The 22420-nt window shown below is 50.4% G+C and overlaps 1 protein-coding gene across 2 annotated transcripts in view; it reads right to left on the bottom strand.

Annotated features, from left to right (window-relative positions):
- The window catches only part of RASSF2 (Ras association domain family member 2), a 131510-nt gene that overhangs the window by 98185 nt on the left and 10905 nt on the right, over positions 1 to 22420 (bottom strand). Inside the window, exon 1 of one of the 2 annotated variants that reach the window (XM_075346176.1) lies at positions 4331 to 4382. The exons of the other annotated variant lie outside the window; for it this stretch is intronic. The gene's annotated coding sequence lies outside the window, so the exon portion shown is untranslated. Of the gene's footprint in view, positions 1 to 4330; positions 4383 to 22420 lie in introns of those variants that run through there. 2 annotated transcript variants of the gene reach the window in all.

The raw sequence follows: 22420 nt of genomic DNA, 5'->3' as shown, positions 1-22420 counted from the left end.
GACCCAGTAGCATAAGCAGTGTGAGTGTCATCCTGTTGTTGTATCTCAACCCCAGTGGTGGTTGAATTCAGCTGGAGACAGGAGGAGGAGCAGGGTGACTGTACAGTGGTTCTTGTCGGTACTGGGGAGGACGATGGTACAGTCGGTACTGCATTTAATTCGTTATAATAAGGCCAGCGGGGCATGGTGTGGATTCCGGTATAATTTGGAAGTTTGTGGCATGGTGTGCCGGTGGGCCTGAGTGGCCGTCAGAGGGACCCGGTGGCTCCTGCCACCAAGGATCAGGGGAGTGCGGTGCAGTAAGGTGGACTGGGTTCGGTGGCTGGTGCATATATTGGATGCTCAGAGTTTAAGTGATGGATGAAAAGGTTTTAATGGTTGATTTGGCTTGCAAGTTGGGGGAGCAAGCATTGGGTGTGTGGGGGTCCAGGCCACGCAAGGTGTCACGTGGCCTGTTCTGTGGCGGGGGTAGGTCTGGTCCAGAGGCGGTTTAACGGATAATGTTATTTGATTGGGCGGGGCTGTGATTGTTATCAGCAAGTACCCGCCCATAATCTCGTGAGCGCGCAAACCTCACCAGCGGTCACTGTGCTCAGGGTAGTGCTAGACTGTATGGGCTGCTTCCAGGGATGACGTCCCTTTTGTCACGTGATAGTATTTTGAACACGTCCCTATCACGTGACAAAAGGGACGTCATCCCTGGAAGCAGCCCATACAGTCTAGCACTACCCTGAGCACAGTGTGACCGCTGGTGAGGTTTGCGCGCTCACGAGATTATGGGCGGGTACTTGCTGATAACAATCACAGCCCCGCCCATAATCACTTGCCTGCGCACACGTCACCAGCGGTCACACTGCTCAGTCCCGTGAGACTGGCACTGGGCATGCGCGGGGATGGCTGGAGCAGTGGGCGGTGCATCAGCTATGGAAAGGAGCGATGGGGGCGGCATACAGGACCAGGGGGCAGAATAACGGACGCCAGAGAGCCCACCCCCGTGTCACATTTACAGAATCTGAATACAAAAAAGGTACAACTTTATAAAGTCTTTATTTTGGTCTCACATGGGGCACAATAATAACAGGGACCTTTCTAGAATGCAGCCCAGGAGCTGCAGAGGGGGAATCTTTTAGGTTTTGGGCGAAATTTCTGCTGACAGGTTCCCTTTAAGGAGTTGATTGTTGCCAGGGAGTCACAGGTGGCTACAGTGCCCCAGGTGATAGGTAATTGAAAGTACGGGAGTTTTTGGTTTGGGTAAGGGTATTACTCCTTTTGGTGAAATAGTAATCGCAGGAGGAGTCATTGGTTGGGGTCATGGTTCTGGATCCAAGTGCAGTGCAAGCACGTGGTTCTGCAAGGCATAGGGGTTTTGATCCGTAGGTGATTAATACCTCTTATCTCTGGGCTGGTTGCAGCCGGGGATGTTGTTGGATTAAAGTTGCTAACGGGCTTTAAGGTTTTTGAGGTCACAGTTACTGTTATGCACATGGGGGATTGATCCGTAGGTGATTGATGCCTCATATCTCTGGGCTGGAGGTTGCAGCCGGGGATAATATTGAGTTGGAGGTAAAGAGGAATGTAAGGTTTTGAGACACGGTTGATACTTGATGCTTCTTGGGGGGGTTTAATCCGTAGGTGATTAATGCCCCCATCTCTGGGTCGGTGTGTTGCGGCCAGGGATCGTGTTTGACGGTTTGTGTGATTGAAGGGTCACTTGTAGGATATAGTGGCTTTGGTTACAGGGATCTTGCAGGCATGGGGTCCTGCAAGGTTGGGGTATTGATCTGTAGGTGGTGATTAATGCCTCGTATCTCTGGGTCGGTGTGTTGCGGCCAGGGATTGTGTTCTGGTGGTGGAGTATGGCTTCTGGACCGGACTTATGGCGGGGGTAGGTCTGGTCCAGAGGCGGTTTAACGGATAATGTTATTTGATTGGAGAGTCACTTGTAGGATATAGTGGCTCCGGTTACAAGGATCTTGCAGGCATGGGTCCTGCAAGGTGGGGGGTATTGATCCGTAGGTGATTCATACCTCATCTCCGGCCCGGTGTGTGTTGCGGCCAGGGATCATGTTTTGGTGGTGGAAGGTGGTTTCTGGACCGGGCCTACCCAGGGTTACGTATTGTATTACGTACTGTATTATTATTATTATGGTATTACCTATTGTTAAATGTTGGGGACGCCCGTTGGACGGCGCCCCCTTGTGTTAGTGTGTAAACAATAGGCAATAAAGGGCTGCTGTGGCCATTTTTTACCAAGTCGCAAGCAGTATCCGTGTATTATTGATACTGGGTAAGGGTAATTGGGAATAATATAGGAATCAACGACCGGAAAATCCCTCCTGGAAACGTCAAGTGAAAAAATGCATAAGAAAAAACGTCAGCTGTAAGTCACCATCTATAACTATACTGTGATCTCTTATATGTTCTGCAGGACCGGTATCTACCACTATACGGTCACCATATGGCGGTAATATCTGTGCTAATGTTTGTATAGTGCTTTCAGTAACAGCCAAGTCATTTGCTGAGGTTCCCCTATACCTATGATTAACCCACGCCATCGTAGTTATAATCATGTTTACCTGATTGGGTTCCAACTCAAATTTTTTGACCCCCTCCCAATCTGAACACCTAGCTATACCTGTGAGATATGTGGTTAGTGGTCAAGGATGTTTCAACGAACTATACAAGGATGTTGTTCGAAAAACGTTGTACAAGTGTACCTAGAAAAATTAATTCACCTTGCATTTTGTTAAAGGGACTCGGTCACCTGGTTTTTGCTCCCCCATCTGAGAACAGCATAATGTAGAGACTGAGACCCTGATTCCAGCGATGTGTCACTTACTGAGCTGTTTGCTGTCATTTTGATAAAAATCAATGTTTTCTCTGCTGCAGATCTAGCGGTTATACAGAGCTCATCAATATGCTGGACTTCCTGGTAGCAGGCTAAGTAGTCCTCTAATGATATTCTACTGCTGATTAATCAGTAATTTTATAAAAGCTACAATATGCACCCCAGTAAGTGACAAGTCGCTGGAATCAGGATCTCTGCCCCTACGTTATGCTGCTCTTAGATTAGGTGACAAAAACCTGGTGACAAATTCCTTTTAAATGATAAAAAAAAAAAAAAAAAAAAAATATATATATCTTTCAAACAATTGTATTTTTATAGAGCATTCTTAAGGGCACTTTACACGCAGTGATATCGATATCGCTAGCGAGCGTACCCACCCCCGTCGGTTGTGTGTCACGGGCAAATCGCTGCCCATGGCGCACAACATTGCTTACACCCGTTACACATACTTACCTGCCTAGCGGCGTCGCTGTGGCCAGCGAACCGCCTCCTTTCTAAGGGGGTGGTTCATGCGGTGTCACAGCGGCGTCACTAAGCGGTCGCCCAATAGAAGCGGAGATGAGTGGGACGAACATCCCGCCCACCTCCTTCCTTCCTCATTGCGGGCGGCCGCAGGTAAGGTGATGTTCTTCGTTCCTGCGGTGTCACACGTAGCGATGTGTGCTGCCGCAGGAACGACAAAACCTCCGTCCTGCAACAGCAACGATAATCGGGAAAGGAACGACGCATCAACGATCAGGTAAGTAATTTTGATCGTTAACGGTCGTTCGTGCGTTTCACACGCAACGACGTCGCTAACGAGGCCGGATGTGCGTCACGAAGTCCGTGACTCCAACGACATCGCGTTAGCGATGTCGTTGCATGTAACGTGACCTTTACTTTTCAACACCTATCTAAGACATTGGTACAGTCCTGTACATCACCAATAACGCCGCCCACAGTGAGCTACAAATTAAATGACAAGTTACATTGAACTTTTACATTATAAACCCACTTATGAATCTGTTCATCTTCCCCTTGGACTGCATGTCCAACTTTAATGGTTCCGTTTAAATACCAGTGACAACGTGTGACAACCCTTTATTTAGATTTCATGAAGTGTATTCGATTTTCAGCCAATAAGGCACATTCCAATAATGGGAGAATCCTTTTAGCAAATTTGTTTCCAGTGGCTATGTATGGAGAACATTGTGCAACACAAGAAATTATTTCTCGGCTCTGCCAAGTACTGCAGATGATCTCCGATACTAAACAATATATGGAGTTGCGGCGATACCTAGATACATCCAGAGCAGATATCAGCCGATCGGTGGAGGTGCCGGGTGTCTGACCTCCATCAATGCTAAAAATAGGTAATCAATAGTTTAGCCCTAGACAGCAACTTTAAGAATAGGAAGTCGTTAGTCAAAAGTTTCAGAGCTTTAACGTCATCAATTAAAAGACAATGCAATTGTAGAATGTCCAGAAATCCTAATGTATTACCTGCCCAAAGCTCATATGGCCACGCCGTAGCCTAATACACTCCACAGATGTGCGGACTTCAGCGTGCAGCTAGAAATATTAGAGTTTTTGGGCTATTTTTTTTTTCGAAATTGTATTTCACTTCCTGTTTGCAGACATGAAACTATAGATGTGGCCTGTCATCGAGCCCTGTGATACGAGAGTCACTTCCTTCCTAAAGTCACCGAGTTTCCTTTCTTACATGCTGATGGTGGAGCAATTGACAGAGGGAAGGGTGAAAATAGTGTAATAATTGTCACAATGTTATCTGCTCACCTTCAACTTAAAATTATAGATTTCATTGTCAGTGAAGGCACATTTAATCCCTCCATACACTTTAGATAGTTGATGACCATCGTTCGGTCAACAGCCATGATCCCCAACCAGGGGTGGATATGTGGCGCCCTGGACTAGCCAGGTCGTCACAGGTACTACAACACAACACCACCACCCTGAGACAGGCACATCAGCCAGACACAAAATCCTTGTTGCCTCCATCCAGGGGCTGATGTCCACACCAGGTGGGGTGGAGCCAGGCGGTTGGCACCACCCACTGAGGAGTTCACAGTCCTGGAGGCGGGAAAGGAAGTCAGATGAGTTAGGGAGGTGAAAGAGTGAGGAGTAAAGTGGTAGTAATGGAGCAAACTGACTGTGTCCGGGTACGTGGCCCGGGCACCAAGAGCAAGGTTGGCAGACGGTGGTGGCCGTCTGCAGGAGAGGCAGATCAACGCGGAACCGTAGGACCGGGGACGGGCAGTGGCCTGCCGGTACCGAACCGGGGAGCGAAGTGAAGCCAGCACAAACCGGCAGGGCCTGCGGACCCCGACCAGGCTTGGAGTCGCCGTTAAACAGGTCAAATCCATTAGTGACCGGAACCCCAGGGGTTTCCAAACAGCCAAGACCCGATTGAAGGCAACCGTCCAAACAGCAAAAGGGAAATACAGCTACCGCCACAGCTAGAGTTCCCAGGGCCAGAGCCTGCGGGAAGGGCTCCTCCGGCACATATCCACGCTGGGGAGCGGGTTACCGGTGGGAAGCCATCGGGACCGAAGATACACAAAAGGTGCAAGGAAAGGCAGCCACCACCAACCCTCCGGGAGAAACCACAGCAGCCGGCTGCGGGACCCGTCCATCCAGCCATTTGTTTTACCAGAGACTTGCATCCATTTGTGGCTGAGTGAGTACTACCGTGCCGTCCAAGCGCAGTCCAAGCGCCCCCTGCACCTTGCCCGACTCTGCCTCCCCGTCACCTCACCGGGCCCCGGGACCACCAACCCCTACCCACGGAGGGGGAAACAACATCCCAGCTGCTCCCTGCCATCGCTCCCGGGATCCCCGTCAACAGCAGCGGTGGTGTCCAACCTCACCACAACCCGTGGGTGGCGTCACGGACCAAATCCCCAAACCGAACTTCCCCCTTTCACTCATGGGCGAGGAGTGCCGCTCAAGTCCCCGGATCCGGACCACCGCTCGAGCCACCGAGCAGCAGCAGCAGCGCCGGACCGCAGCGTGCTGAGCGCAGTGCCCTCCCCGCCCGCGACAGATACAGTCAGATGTGGGCCCTTGTGCAAGAACTGTATATGGGCCCTTTGCAGTTCAATAATTCAATAATTCATAATTGTGTGGCTATACATGCCACGCTCTCTGAGGAGCGCTCCTGTGGTCTCCATCTTTAGTGGTGGCTTATCGCTTGGATAACAAAACGATCGGTAATCCGAAATCAGACTTGGTAAATCCTTAACTCCCCTAACATCCCGTCAAGGAAAAAATTCCCCCCCCCCCCATACACATTAGGTTGTCGGCTGAGCCAGTCAGTTTGGCCAATATTAGCCTACTGTACATGGGGACCTTTACACTCTTTAATTGTGGCCATTAAATGACCTCCAATCGGCTATATGCAAGCTGACTGGCGGTCGTTTATGGGCTTATTAAGACAGGTTGACAAAGTTTCTATACTGACAGAATGATTGTTCTGTCCTCTATATGGGGGGGGGGGGGATGTTCTATGCATTTAGTATGTGAGTGGTGTATGTGTTCTATGGGTCTAATATGTGAGCAGTGTATGTGTTCTATGGGTCTAATATGTGAGTGATGTATGTGTGCCTTGTCTAAAATGTAAATGCAGTATGTATGGGATATATATTATTTGTATGGACCCTGTATTTAGGAAAAAGCAGTCTGCTGTACTTCTTATACATTTAAACAAATGGTATGTAGATGCATACCGGCTTAACCGAGGCCAGAAGAACTCACTTGTCCTCCATCTGGTAATCAGGAGCCTGTAGTAACATTAAAAGGGATCCAACCACCAGGATTTGCACATATAAAGTAGAGGCAGTGCCATGCTGTCGCAAGGATGGTGAATAAAGTGATATCTTTACTTTACAGATTGGAGGAGTCATTGCTTGTTATGCGTTGGATGTTCATGTCATGCTAGGTACAGGGAAGTACCAAGCGAGCAGCAAAAGGGAAAGGAAGGGGACCCCTGTGTCTAGGGATGGGGGAGATGGTGACTCCTGACCAAACCTACTCTGGTCCCTCAGGTCCCCCACCACCCTAGATAGGTTCCGCACCTATGCGTCAAGCCGAATACCTGACCCTAGGTATCCCTAGTGCTGGGGCCTAAATAGGAAACAGGTGGGATGAGCTCTTTGTCAACCCCATGACATTTCCAGGAGGGATTTTCCGGTCGTTGATTCCTATATTATTCCCAAATTACCCTTACCCGGTATCAATAATACATGGACACTGCTTGCGACTTGGTAAAATATGGCCACAGCAGCCCTTTATTGCCTATTGTTTACACACTAACACAAGGGGCGCCGTCCAACGGGCGTCCCCAACATTTAATAGGTAATACAATAATAATAATAATAATAATAATAATACAGTACGTAATACAATACGTAACCCTGGGTAGGCCCGGTCCAGAAACCACCTTCCACCACCAAAACATGATCCCTGGCCGCAACACACATTGGGCCGGAGATGAGGTATGAATCACCTACGGATCAATACCCCCCACCTTGCAGGACCCATGCCTGCAAGATCCTTGTAACCGGAGCCACTATATCCTACAAGTGACTCTCCAATCAAACAACATTATCCGTTAAACCGCCTCTGGACCAGACCTACCCCCGCCATAAGTCCGGTCCAGAAGCCATACTCCACCACCAGAACACAATCCCTGGCCGCAACACACCGACCCAGAGATACGAGGCATTAATCACCTACGGATCAATACCCCAACCTTGCAGGACCCCATGCCTGCAAGATCCATGTAACCGGAACACACCAACCCAGAGATACGAGGCATTAATCACCTACGGATCAATACCCCAACCTTGCAGGACCCCATGCCTGCAAGATCCATGTAACCGGAACACACCAACCCAGAGATACGAGGCATTAATCACCTACGGATCAATACCCCAACCTTGCAGGACCCCATGCCTGCAAGATCCCTGTAACCAAAGCCACTGTATTCCGCAGGTGACTCTTCAATCACACAAACCGTCAGAAAACACGATCCCTGGCCGCAACACACCGACCCAGAAATACGAGGCATTAATCACCTACGTACGGATCAATACCCCAACTTTGCAGGACCCCATGCCTGCAAGATCCCTGTAACCAAAGCCACTATATCCTACAAGTGACCCTTCAATCACACAACCGTCAGAAACACGATCCCTGGCCGCAACACACCGACCCAGAGATATGGGCATTAATCACCTACGGATTAAAACCCCCCCAAGAAGCATCAAGTATCAATCGTGTCTCAAAACCTTACATTCCTCTTTACCTCCAAGTCAATATTATCCCCGGCTGCAACCTCCAGCCCAGAAATATGAGGCATCAATCACCTACGGATCAATCCCCCATGTGCATGACAGTAACTGTGACCTCAAAAACCTTAAAGCCCGTTAGCGACTTTAATCCAACAACATCCCCGGCTGCAACTAGCCCAGAGATAAGAGGTATTAATCACCTACGGATCAAAACCCCTATGCCTTGCAGAACCACGTGCTTGCACTGCACTTGGATCCAGAACCATGACCCCAACCAGTGACTCCTCCTGCGATTACCATTTCACCAAAATGGATCACTGACCATAACAATGGTCTCATATTTAAATGAGGTAAAAGTCACCAAAGGAGTAATACCCTTACCCAAACCAAAAACACCCGTACTTTCAATTACCTATCACCTGGGGCACTATAGCCACCTGTGACTCCCTGGCAACCATCAACTCCTTAATATATAATCCTTGGCAACAACCCTGACCCATATATAAGGCATTGATCACCAACGGAGCAATACCTCCTCCCTGCAGACAACCTTGTACCTGCAGCTCACCAGTAACCGGAGCCACTGTACCTTCCCCAGTGGCTCTCCATCCAAACACCAGTAACAATTAGAGCTCCTCTGGACCAGACCTACCCCACTGCTGTGACAAAGGACATAATCCCCATTACTTATGCTACCCATGCACATATACTGTACATCATATACATATACATATATTCCCACATTACCCCCATCTTATTCACCCACTTACAAGAATCCCAAATGACCATATACATCACAATCCACAAAGAAATCTCTTTTCTTTCGTTTTTTTTTTTATTTTATTTTATAAACGACACTTTCTCCAATCCTTTCTTTTCTCATTTTTTTTTTGTAACGGCTCTTAAAAATGAATAATTATCCATGCATATAAACACACCAATAATAACAATACACAATAGAAGGGAGGGTGGGTGGGAAGCTGTCATCCAGGAGGTGCAAGAGGAGGTAATTGACTCCCACCTCTTATTATATACACCATAAAGCTCCCTCCTTTCCTTCCACCACACTCCACCCCCTAACCAATCACCTTCTTTTCCTCATTCCTAAACGAACCAACACTGTTTAACCCCATCAACTCCCTACCCTCCGGGCTGTCATGTCGCCCCTACACCCTATGGGTTCCATGGCTTTCTTGACATTTCCAGGAGGGATTTTCCGGTCGTTGATTCCTATATTATTCCCAAATTACCCTTACCCGGTATCAATAATACACGGACACTGCTTGCGACTTGGTAAAATATGGCCACAGCAGCCCTTTATTGCCTATTGTTTACACACTAACACAAGGGGCGCCGTCCAACGGGCGTCCCCAACATTTAATAGGTAATACCATAATAATAAATAATAATAATACAGTACGTAATACAATACGTAACCCTGGGTAGGCCCGGTCCAGAAACCACCTTCCACCACCAAAACATGATCCCTGGCCGCAACACACACCGGGCCGGAGATGAGGTATGAATCACCTACGGATCAATACCCCCCACCTTGCAGGACCCATGCCTGCAAGATCCTTGTAACCGGAGCCACTATATCCTACAAGTGACTCTCCAATCAAACAACATTATCCGTTAAACCGCCTCTGGACCAGACCTACCCCCGCCACAGAACAGGCCACGTGACACCTTGCGTGACCTGGACCCCCACACACACACAACACTTGCTCCCCCAACTTGCAAGCCAAACCAACCATTAAAACCTTTCCATCCATCACTTAAACTCTGAGCATCCAATATATGCACCAGCCAGCGTACCCAGTCCACCTTACTGCACCGCACTCCCCTGATCCTTAGTGGCAGGAGCCACCGGGTCCCTCTGACAGCCACTCAGGCCCACCATGCCACAAGCTCCCAAACTATACCGGAATCCACACCATGCCGCGCTGGCCTTATTATAACCAATTAAATGCAGTACCGACTGTACCATCGTCCTCCCCAGTACCGACCAAAGAACCACTGTACAGTCACCCTGTACAGTCAGTCCTCCTCCTGTCTCCAGCTAAATTAAACCACCACTGGGGTTGAAATACAACAACAGGATGACACTCACACTGCTTATGCTACTGGGTCACTTCGCACCCCAAACCTAGTTCTCCCAGGAAACCGCTAAAGTGAAACCCCGCTGTAAAACGACTGTAATCCATAGCCTTGAAATTTCCCCTACAGCTGACCTTGCAGCTTTCCCAGAGCCAAATATCACTACCAGTCTCCCCTGACCAATTTATTCCGCCATCACACCCTCTGACAACAGAGGCTCGAGCTGTCTTCCCCAGAAAATCCCAAAATCTTCCCACATACTCAACTACCACACTAATGGACCTTCTTCATCCGAAATCAGGCCCACTTAATTTCAACGAGGCCCACACGGCCTAACGGAACTATGCTCTACCCCAAAATTAATACGGCCTCAAAAAACAAAACAACCGCAATCATCGCCCTGTACCCCTTACTGAGGCGAAGATATTGAAGCATTACCTTCGATCCCAAGGTCCCCAACAACACCTCCAACCATAATACATAGTCCGCTTGCCTCCGCAAACCGGACCACGACAAGCTCCCTGTACTACAATGCCCACCGGAAAATTGCAGCCACACCACTGGCCCGATTGACTCCATATGCAACTATGGGCATCCGGAGACACAACTTTACCAAACACCATGTCCGGGCCTTTCGATCTCAAGGAAAAACCTTGTGACACGCAACCCCCTTTGAGCTCTCATATTACACCACAAGATAAATTAAAACCTTGGCCACACCATAGTATCCGCTCAAAGCCGACCACCGAGGGGCGTACCACTATTTTCCCGTAACGCACAACTGCACCTTCAAACCAAATACCTTCGTGCCGTGAGACCGGAGCACCACGACTCCCTAAGCAAACCCTTACCCAGATGCCCATACCTACCACCGGGCCAAGAATTCCTTTTTTTTTTTTTTTTCTTTTTAAATTGTATATGAATATAAAATAGACTCCACCAGCCCACAGATGCCAGGAGTCCACCCATGCAAAACAACCAATAATACCAGATGGCCCCAAGCTATCCGACTTACACTCTATGCACCACAAGTACCCAATCCTCTAGTCCAAACCAAAACTCGCATAGTCCCCACCCGTAATCACGGCTGTCCGAAAAACTCCATTATTCCGTCCGCAGCCCACCATTGCTGATTAACCGAGTTCACCCACAGCAGCCCAAAGCTGCCCAGCACCTACATTAACACCAATTCAGTCACGCTGGACTCAACATTTCTCCCAGCACCAACCTCCACAATGGGATAACATGCTGACTAGCCACAAATTAACCCCATGTTACCATTGATGCGGTTGCAAACCTATAAACCTATTACAGCAACCAACACTTCACCTTCTCCTACATTTCCGCTCTCCTTTATTCCTTTATCCACAGCAACCCTTCGCGCCATACCGGGGCCCCGCACCTACACATCACTCACAAAAACCCCCTGAAAACTCCTCGCACACACCGTACCGCGGGACCCCCCGCCCCTTTACCTGACCCACCATAATTCATCCAATAAGAACCACCATGCATCAGAAGATTAATAATGAAACACCCCAGCAAACCTTCAATAACTGCGCCGTCTCACCCGCTCACATGTGCCGCAATCATCAGCACCCTTAACCAAGTCTCACAAGACCTAAACTGCGGTAAACGCCGAACCTCGCCATCCCCAACCTGCAACTGTAACCACCGGACCTGACGCCACCTGCACCCTCACTGCCCCGCTGCCATGAGACCACCCCGTCCGTAACTCTGCCCCTGGCCTCCAGAACATGAACCCACACCCCCCAGGGACCACGGCACCAACCGACCTATGAACTAACCACATGCTCCAAACCCCCCCAGCTGCTACCCATATCTCCAGACACTACTCCACTATAGCGACTGTCACCCCACCACTACAAAAAGGTTGAAACTTAAATTGATTACCGCGCCAGGCTGCCTCCAGAGGACGCCCTCAGATCAGCCGTCACCGTCCTTTTCGCCAGTCGTCTGTCGCTGATCCCGGGACAGTCCCTCAAGCTGCAGGCACCTAATGCCCGCCGGGTTCACCCCCTGACGCCAGGAGCACCGTGTCCACATGCCCTGTTTGGTCCGATTGTTACCTCCACAATGCTGGGCGCTCCCCTCCTGGGGGAAGCCGCTATTGATTAGAGCTGCACCCTTGTCCCAATGCCTGCTCCAGGATAGACAGCAGGCCTCCTGTCTCCTCCTCGTCGCCACCTGCTGCGCCCAGTCCTCTGGTCCAGATGATCCAGCCACACAGGTGAGGTGACCCTGGAGGCGCCTCCTGTCTCCTCCTCGCCGCCGCCTACTGCGCCCAGTCCTCCGGTCCCGATAATCCAGCCACACAGGTGAGGTGACCCTGCAGGCGCCTCCTGTCTCCTCCTCGCCGCCTTCTGCTGCGCCCAGTCCTCCGGTCCCGATAATCCAGCCACACAGGTGAGGTGACCCTGTAGGCAGCCGTCCTCCGGCCCCCCGCGGAGGGAGGGGGGGGTGTTGTCCATCCACCGCCGCTGGGCGCGCTCCCGGCCGGGAGCGGCCGCATCGCTCAAAAATCCAGGCTGAGGCCTCACACCGGAAGTAGGCCCCCGGGCTGGACACGCCCCCTTTTCGGCCGTCGCGGCCCTGCAGGAGATTCCTCCCGACAGCCAGAGTGGGCGCAGCAAGCTACCGCCGCCCGCCCAGCTGCGGAGGGTCCCCACGGGAGTGGGGGCTCTCACGTTATCTTCCTCACCCCCACCTTCCCCAAAAGACCCCGGCGAGTCCTGAAACTGCCAGCACTGGGGGGGGGGGGGGGGGAGGGGAAGGTGCCGAGGAGACACCCAGGCAGCCTGGGTGTGGGACTGCACTGCCTGGGCGCCCTGCACCGCCATGCTGACCAGATCCAAGGACATCATGATGGAGGTTCCCCAGCCCGTCCAAGCTGCAGATCTGCGATGTTCGGATCCATCAGGCTGGATGTCATGATGGAGGTTCCCCAGCCCGTCCAAGCTGTCATCCAGGAAGTGCAAAAGGAGGTAATTGACTCCCACCTCCTATTATATACACCATAAAGCTCCCTCCTTTCCTTCCACCACACTCCACCCCCTAACCAATCACCTTCTTTTCCTCATTCCTAAACGAACCAACACTGTTTAACCCCATCAACTCCCTACCCTCCGGGCTGTCATGTCGCCCCTACACCCTATGGGTTCCATGGCTTTCTCTAAACGCTAAAGGAAGACACAAGGAGGACACACAGGGGGAAAAGCATGAACTACTTATCCACAGATAACACAGGCAGGAGTTCAGCAACGATACAACAGAGAAGTACAGGCCACCTGCTTGTGTGGCGCCCTGGACAAGCCAGGTCGTCACAGGTACTACACCAACACACCCCACACCCCGGCTATGCACACCTAAGTCAAACACAAATCCTTGTTGCCTTCCTCCAGGGGCTGATGTCCACACCAGGGGGTGGGCCAGGCGGTTGGTCCCGCCCACCAAGGAGTTCACAATCCTGGAGGCGGGAAAAGTAGGCAGTTCAGAGTTGAGTGTTGGAGAGTGAAGTGGTAGCAGAGGAGACTGAGTGTCCGGGTGTGTGGCCCGGACATACAGCAAGGTTGGCAGACGGTGGTGACCGTCTGCAGGAGAGGCTGATTGGAGTGAACCGTACGGACCGGGGACGGGCGGTGGCCTGCCGGTACCGGACCGGGGAGTGAAGAGAAGCCAGCACCATTCGGCAGGGCCTACGGACCCCGACCAGGCTAGGAGTCGCCATAAAACCGGTCAAATCCATTAGCGAAGGGAACCTCCGGGGTTTCCCAGCAGTCAAGACCCGATTGAAGGCAACAGCTCACACCGTAGAGGGAAACAGTCACCGCCAAGGCTACAGTTCCCAAGGCCAGAATCTGCGGGCAGAAGGGGCTCCCTCAGCATCCACCCAAGCTGGGGAGCGGGTTACCGGTGGGAACCCATTGGAACCGTAAACACAACACAGGTGCAGGGAAAGGCAGTCACCATCAACCTATCGGGAGGAGAACAACCGCAGCCGCCTGTGGGACCCGTCCATCCAGCCGTTTGTTTGACCAGAGACTGTGTGTGAATTACTGGCTGAGTGAGTACCACCGTGCCGTGCGGCACAGCACTGCCCCCGCGACCCTGCACCTCACCAGGCCCCGTAACCCGCCTGCCAACCCTAAAACCCCTCACCGGGGCCCCGGGACAACCAACCCCCTACCCACGGAGGGGAGAACCAACATCCAAGCAGCTCCCTGTCATCGCTCCCAGGATCCCCGTCCAGAGCAGCGGTGGTGTCACAACTTCACCACAACCGTGGGTGGCGTCACGGACAATATCCCCAAACCACACCACCCCCCTTTCACTCACGGGCGAGGAACGCCGCTCGAGACCCCGGGATCCGGCCCACCGCTCGAGCCACCACCGAGCAGCAGCAGCAGCAGCCGGACCTGAGCAGTGGGTGAGCGCAGTGTCCCCTCCTCCGCGACACTGGCAACCAGAGTTACTATGAACTGAATAATATCACCAGCACCAGTCCAGGGAAGAAGGGAGTATTTAAACACCAAGATAATACTGATGATCAGCAGATAGGTGGAAGGAGGGATCCAGTTGGGTCCTAAAGGGGGAGTGATGAAAACTCAGCAGGAAAGTTACCAATTACAAGTTAAGGCTATGTGCGCACTTTGCGTAATTGCATGCAGTTACGCTGCGGTGCAGATCGCAGCGTAACTGCATGTGTCCTGCGTCCCCTGCATAATCTATGAAGATTATCCAGGAGCCGTGCGCACGTGGCGTATTAGAGCGCAGCGCTTCGGCTGCTGCCCGAAGCGCAGGTGTTAAGAAGTGACATGTCACTTCTTTCGTGCGCTCTGCCTGCAGGTCCCGCTCTGTCTATGGGAGGGGCTGCACTCAGAGCACATGAAATCGGCTTTTTTTTTTTTTCCATTACGGACGCTTTCTGCATCGATTTGAAGCGCACGTGTGCTGTTCAAATAGCTGCAGAAATTTCTGCTGGGACAGTACGCAACGTGCGCACATAGCCTAATACTGACAGCAAGAAGAAAAAGTCAAGGAGCATTTTACACAATCAAACACTGTGACCTTCTATAGCCAGGAACCACATGACTGTCACCCGTGACACATTCGTGACAGCTCATGCCGAGGATGGCGCATGCGTGCTCTGCCCTGGTAAGCACCCTGGGAGCATGTGTGGTCACAAGACAAGAGGAGACCACCCATCTCCCCCCAACAGCAGCTCACCGCAGAAACAAGCTCACGGGACACTACAGAGGACGACGCTTTTCTCAGAACAAAGCGTCTGATGCGTCACAAGCTGGAGGACAGCATCTTCAATAAAGGGTATGCACAGTTGTATACTACGCAGATGCGGCCATAATTATAATCGCGCGATGGGGGGGAATTTACATAGTGGCCAGGAAACCACATAGGAGAGAAATAATAAAGAAAGACCCAACCCACGCAGTTCCGCCCCACTGCACACGCCCATCAACTGTGGCACTGATTTCTGGAATCGTTTTGATAAAATGTTTTAGGCTAGTTTCACACCTGCGTTGGACGGGATCCGTAGCATTGCGTTGTGTGACGCATGCAACGGATGTGTTGCATATAGTGGCACAACGCAATGCTACGGATCGTACAAAATATCGCAATCCGCCTGGTGATCAGCTGATCACTCAGAGTAGCCGGCCGCCGGGTGATCGCCGACAATGTGTGCGGGGGCGGTGTGCGAAGTAAGTGGAGCCGAGCGGGGCCATGGTCAGGACGTCAGTGCCGCGGGGACTGCATCGCTGGGGGATAGGTGAGTGTGAGTGAGTGAGTGAGTGAGTGAGTGAGTGAGTGTGTGTACATACGGAGTGCGGGAGGGGGCGGAGCCGAGCGGCGAAGTGTCGGGCTCCCGGCACACGTAACCAGGGTTCCTTGATTACCCGATGTGTACCCTGGTTACGGGTGGAGGGAGCCAGAGAGAGCATGCGCAGTGGAATCCAGAGGATTCCGCTGCTCAAAATAACGTTACATGCTGCGTTCCTTCCGCCCGACGCAGCGTCAAAATAACGACGCTGCGTCGTCCAGCGGATGGAACGCAGACACTTGCGTTACAGTGCGTTGTCCATACAAATCTATGGAGAATAGCGCAGTGCGTTAACGGACTGCGCTATTCTCCATAGTGACGAACTCCGCTGAACGCAAGTGTGAAACTAGCCTTACTGCACTTAAACATCCAATCTGAAAAGTAAAGGTATCACTTTATTCACTATCCTAGCGCCAGTATGGCACGGCCTTTACTTCTATGTGAAAATCCTGGCGGTTGGCTCCCTTTAAAGTAGAAGAGCCCAGAAAATGTTGGGCTGAGTGCAGAAGCCTATATCTGTGCACTCTATATGAAGTGAAAGCTGCACACCAAATTCAGAGAAATATGAACAAGCATAACTGCTTTATCATACATAAGGAATTAAAAATACAATTAGACATATGAAAAATTGAAAAAATTGAAATGTGACATTGCATAACTGCTGAGGATTAATTTGAAAAAGAGATATTTAGCTAATGTATTGATCAATTCATTACTGCCCCAGAACCAATTTCACGGTAATCTCTTATTTATGGGGACCCTAACCAAATTTTACCTCTATATGCGGTTGAAACCTAATGTGTATGGGAAGCAAGGGACCAGGCTATATAGGAAATTGAATAAACATGGCTAAAGGGCGGGACTGGGTTCTCAGACAGTAAAAAACTGCATAACAATCAAAAAGACTGCTGGAACACCATTGTAAATGTGAAAAATACACAATCTAGATGAAGTGAAAGCTGCACACCAAATTCAGAGAAATATGAACAAGCATAACTGCTTTATGATACATAAGGAATGAAAAATACAATTAGCCATATGGTTAGGGACCCCATAAATAAGATTACCGTGAAGTTGGTTATGGGGCAGTAATGAATTGATCAATACATTAGCTAAATATCTCTTTTTTTCAAAATAATCCTCAGCAGTTATGCAATGTCACATTTCAATTTTTTCAATTTTTCATATTGCTAATTGTATTTTTCATTCCTTATGTATTACAGAACAATTATGCTTGCTAATATTTCTCTGAATTTGGTGTGCAGCTTTCACTTCATCTAGATTATGTATTTTTTGGCTAGCACCCTGTTCACATTTACAATGATGTTCCAGCAGTCTTTTTGATTGTTATATCTGTGCACTGACATCTTACCCGGCACAATATAGTGATGAATGGAGAACTATTGTTCGATAGGGCCACAAAGCTTAGAAATACTGAAACTTGGCGTTGGCTTTTCCCATTTCCTTCTGCTGGGATCAAACCCCAATGCTGGCGAACGCAAGGAGGAAACATGGACCACAAATAACACTGTAGATCTGCCATGAAGACAGAAGATACGTCTAAAAGAATAACGGAATGAAACATGAGTGATTTGTAAAAATGCATGTTACATAATCATTTAGAATAGTCCAGGAAAGTTTGTAATAAAACCTTCTCTGTCCAAATATATAAGAGGGTGACAACATGGAGTGAAGGTAACAGCCGTGTACTGCTGACCGGAAACCACATCACACTGAAAGTATAAAAGAGGAAGAAGTGTTCAGAGTCCTCAAAGCTCCTTTACTGCAGCTGCTGCTCGTCCATTCTCCGTCATTATATAGTGGATATCAAGGGGTTCTGCACACTGAAGTCTCCTGTATGTAGAGTAACGGGGTTTGTTCAAGATTACAAACAAAAAAACAATAATTTGAAAAAAAAAATATTTGTTGAATTTTTCTGTTGCAATATACCATTGGTATATGTGCACACTATATCACTCATACGTTGCAGCAGCCGACAGCTTTTTCTAATCGAATTTGCTTTAGTAAAATGCTGGTAGTCGTTCTCCTGAGGTGGCTAAGCCGGCGGCTTTGCCATCGGTCGTGCACCAGCTTTGCCACAGCCCCCTCCCCGTTTTTCATATCCAGCACAGGAACGTCAGCAGCTGCAGGCTGCAACCCTCAGCTGTCTGCTGTATCTTGGCTAGTTATAAAAAATAGAGGGGATCCCACTATGGGGGCTCATATTATCAGTGTGGGAAGGGCCATCGTTATTTGGCCCTTTCCAGCCTAACAATAGCAGCCCACAGCCGCACCAGAAGTGGCGCATCCATAAGATGGATTTAAGGAGTTAATGGCAGCCCAGCTGCCACTAAGCCCTAGATTAGTGAAGTCAGTCGTCTATAAAATCCGGACGACATCAGTAATCTGTAAGTGAAAGTAAATAAACAAACACCCTAAAAATCCTTTATTTGCTACATTACATTAAATACAAAAAGACCCCTCTTTCACCATTTTATTAACCCCCAAAAACCCCTGCAGGGCCGACATAATCCACACGAGGTCCCACGGCGATTCAGCTCTGCTACATCCCTGTCCTGTCACAGAGAGCACCATAGAACATAACTGCCTTCTGTGAGTTCAGACAGAGCCACGCGATCAAAATGAACTGGTGAACCCTTGGCGTCACAGTTGCAGACCCCGCAATAGCACATGTGTCGTGGCAGTGATGTTACGGGTTCAACACTGCGAGGTTCAGCCCGTGACTGAAATAAGCCGTGTGATCAGCAGTGACATCACTCAGGTGAGTCCTTCACATGCGGCTCACTTCAGTCGCAGCCTGATTTGTAGTCACATGTGGAGGACTCCAGCTGTGACCACAAATCACCTGAATGAGTACACCACTGATCGCGTAGTTCACTTCAGTCACTCGGGTGATTTGCTGTCACAAGTGGAGGACTCCAGCTGTGGCTGACCTGAGTGACGTCACCGCTGATAGAGTGACTCACTTCAGTTGCCGTGTGGAGCTTACAGCGGGCAGTCTTGTTCTATGGCGCTCATTGTGAGCGTCAGATGTAGCAGTACTTAAAGCATCGTGGGGTGTACGGGGAGTTAATAAAGTGATGAAAAGAGTGCTTTTTTTGTCTTATTTCAATGAAAGGATTTTTGGGGTGTGTTTACTTTCACTTACAAATTAGTAATGAAGGGGGGGGGGGGGGATTCTCAGACGCCTGCCATCACTAATCTAGAACTTAGTGGCAGCTATGGGCTGTTATTAACTCAGTCTCATCTGAATGGGGAATGAAAAGTGAACCAGACGCAGCTCACAATTAAAACCTTGTGTGGGGAAGGTGGGTGGATAAGGGTGCTGAGCCCTCGATGATGTAGTAGCACATAGTGGGCTGTAACCCCCTCCAGGGCTCAGCACCCTTATTTACCCAGGGTTTTAATTGCAAGCTTCAATTGTAAGCCTGCTTCACTTTTCACTCCCCATTCAGATTAAGGCTATGTGCGCACGTGTGCGTAATTCATGCAGTTACGCTGAGATCTGCACCGCAGCGTAACTGCATGCGTCCTGCGTCCCCTGCACAATCTATGGAGATTGTGCAGGAGCCATGAGCATGTGGCATATTAGAACGCAGCGCTTCGGCTGCTGCCCGAATCGCTGCGTTCTAAGAAGTGACATGTCACTTCTTTCGTGCGGTCTGCATGCTGTCTATAGGGAGAGGCAGCATGCAGAGCACACTAATCTGCCGGCACCATGCGCTTCAGAACGCAGCTTTTCAGCTGCGCTCTGAAGCGGACCTTGTCTGTGCGGTGCAGAGCGCACACGTGTGCACATAGCCTAAGCTGGTTTGGCACAGAGAGGAAGGACAATAGTGTTTAGGGACCATTCCTTTTAAAAAAGGTACAAGTTGACGTGGTTGGATAACTTTTGCACACCTTGAGAAAAAAAAACACTAAAGTACCTTATGTTTTTAATCAATATTGGAGTTGATGTATGGATTAATCGCAGTATGCTATGACACCATGTATGTACATGACTGTGTGCTTGGCAGCATAGCCGATGGGTGTAGGAGATTCCTCCTATTTATATGCACTAGTCAATAAATTGTACCATACCAGCGGCATACAGACAAAGAAAACCAAGGTTCATATGAATGTACCCAAATACATACCTAAGGTCAGGAAATATACCCAGTAGCATCAGGCCACAGGGCCGATATGGGGGCCGTGAGTCTCTGGCAAAGCTCCTGCACCCTGCATTACACGTTCAACTACATCAGCATTGGATGCCGATACATTTGAAAGCAAAGATAAAAGAGGGAGCACTCCGACTGCTCCTCCATCATTCTCCTGCTGTGTTTGAGATCTGAAAGGAGAATCTAAGGAAGGGGGGGGCACTTCGAACTTCTGCTATAGACCCCATGATTTCTATGTATGTGTGGCGCCCCTGACCTGGTCAGGCACCACTGAGTGCTGCACCCATGCTGGGGGCAGTGCAATACAGGTAATCCAGAAGGCTGACCGAGGTGTGATTACACAGGCGCATAGTAATCAGGTCTCCCACATGGACCTTTGAGTGGACCCCTGGGGAATCCAGGAGGGGGCGTGGCCTCCATCTCCACTCAAGGGGTGTGGTAGAGAGCCTGGTTGCAAAGTTGCGTAGGCAGGCACAGTGGGGAGGGAGTAGTGAGCCAGTTAGTGAGTGCAGCTCAGGGAAAGCAGACGCATGTAGCAGACCCTGGAGTCTGGCACAATCTGACAACATACGTGCAGTGACGGAGGAGATCGGTCACCTGGTAGTGCCACCTTAATCTACCCAAGGCTAGAGAGAGCAAAGGGGTGGCTGAGTACGGGGACTGCCAGGGAGGTACCAGGCCCGTAAGGGTTACAGGTCCCAGTGCAGAGATTCATTCAATTTTCTCTGCCAAACCTGCCTGAGGGGGCACTTCAGACCCCCACCACAACACCAGAGTCCACAGCCACGTAGCAACGAGGGGGCCCATAGCTCACAAGAGGCAAGCAGCTGGAGTGACCTGGTCCAGGCTACAAGCAAACGGGCCGAAAAGAGGGGAGAACAGGCAGCAGCAACTTCCCTGGGTGACCCCCATAGGGACTTCAAGTCAGGGTCACTCCAAAAACACAAGGGCTAGGAAGGCGAGTCGGTAGTCACCCTCAACAGTCAGCCTGAAGGAGCATGGTTTCCCCTGGTTCATCCCAGCTGCGCCCAGGTACTCACCCTGCCATCAACTGTGAGTAAAAACCCTGAAAGACTGTCTGAACTGTGCCCGAGTCATTCTGCTATTTCTGTTTCCACACACACTCCAACCGGACCCTGAGGCCTGCCTCACTCTCGGGAGGCCACGACACCCAGCTGCACACAACATCAGCCCCAGGCATCCCCTAATCTGCAGCGGCGGTCCCCTGACCGCAATATCGAGAGTGGCGTCACGAAAATCCTAAAGAAGCAACCTACCTGTGACCAGACCATCCCACGTGGAGTCCCTGAAGGTAATGCTACACAACACCTGTGGGGCTTCACATCTGACCCTGAATATACCATAATATTTTTGTATCTGTATAAAACCCCGTTTCACAACCGTACTTCAATACACGCTCTGAGCATTAGTGCTGATTTTGACATCAGATTTACTTGTATGAGTGGCATCTCTTTCCTGAATAGCACTCATGTGCCGCCCCCGTGCCAGCAGCCACCGCTGCTCGGATCCGGCCCTTCCACGGGTGGCTCGAGGGTCTCCGGACCCGGGGGTCTCGCAGACACGCCGAATAAAAAAGGGGGGACGGAGATGTACGGGCTAGGCCGTATTAAGTTCGTGACACCACCCACGATGTGTGGTGAGGTGGGACACCACCGCTACTCTTGTGGGGCACCCGGGGGAGATGTAGTGGTAGCTAGATGTTAACCCCTCCGTGGGTAGGGATGGTTGCCCCGGGGCCCAGTGTCCTGGTGCAGGGTATGGCAATGACAAGGGCCGGCGCGCCTGGACGTGCGGGGGGAATGGTTGGTTACTCACGGTAAATGAATCACACGAGTCTTTTGTTAAACCAAGGTGCTGGTGGCCGGCCGTCGCAGCCGGTTGCATTCAGATCCCCCACCCGGGCTGGTGGTCACTGTCCTTTTCCTCTGCACTTGCTTTGTGTATGGTGGACTGCCTGGTCTGGAACTCAGGAGTACGCTCCCGGCTGGATGTGGCCTAAGGAGCCGTGCTCGCAGACGCTGGCCTGTGGGATCTATGGACCCTGGCGGTGGCCTTATCCCCATCGGTGGGCTGTTGTCTTCTCTTAGGGACTTTGGGTGGGACAGGACCTATAATCCTGCCC

Source organism: Anomaloglossus baeobatrachus, chromosome 4 (genome assembly GCF_048569485.1).
Source record: "Anomaloglossus baeobatrachus isolate aAnoBae1 chromosome 4, aAnoBae1.hap1, whole genome shotgun sequence".
Classification (NCBI taxonomy): Eukaryota; Metazoa; Chordata; class Amphibia; order Anura; family Aromobatidae; genus Anomaloglossus; species Anomaloglossus baeobatrachus.
Note: the sequence above shows the minus strand (reverse complement) of the source record. Positions and strands in the feature narration are given on the sequence as shown.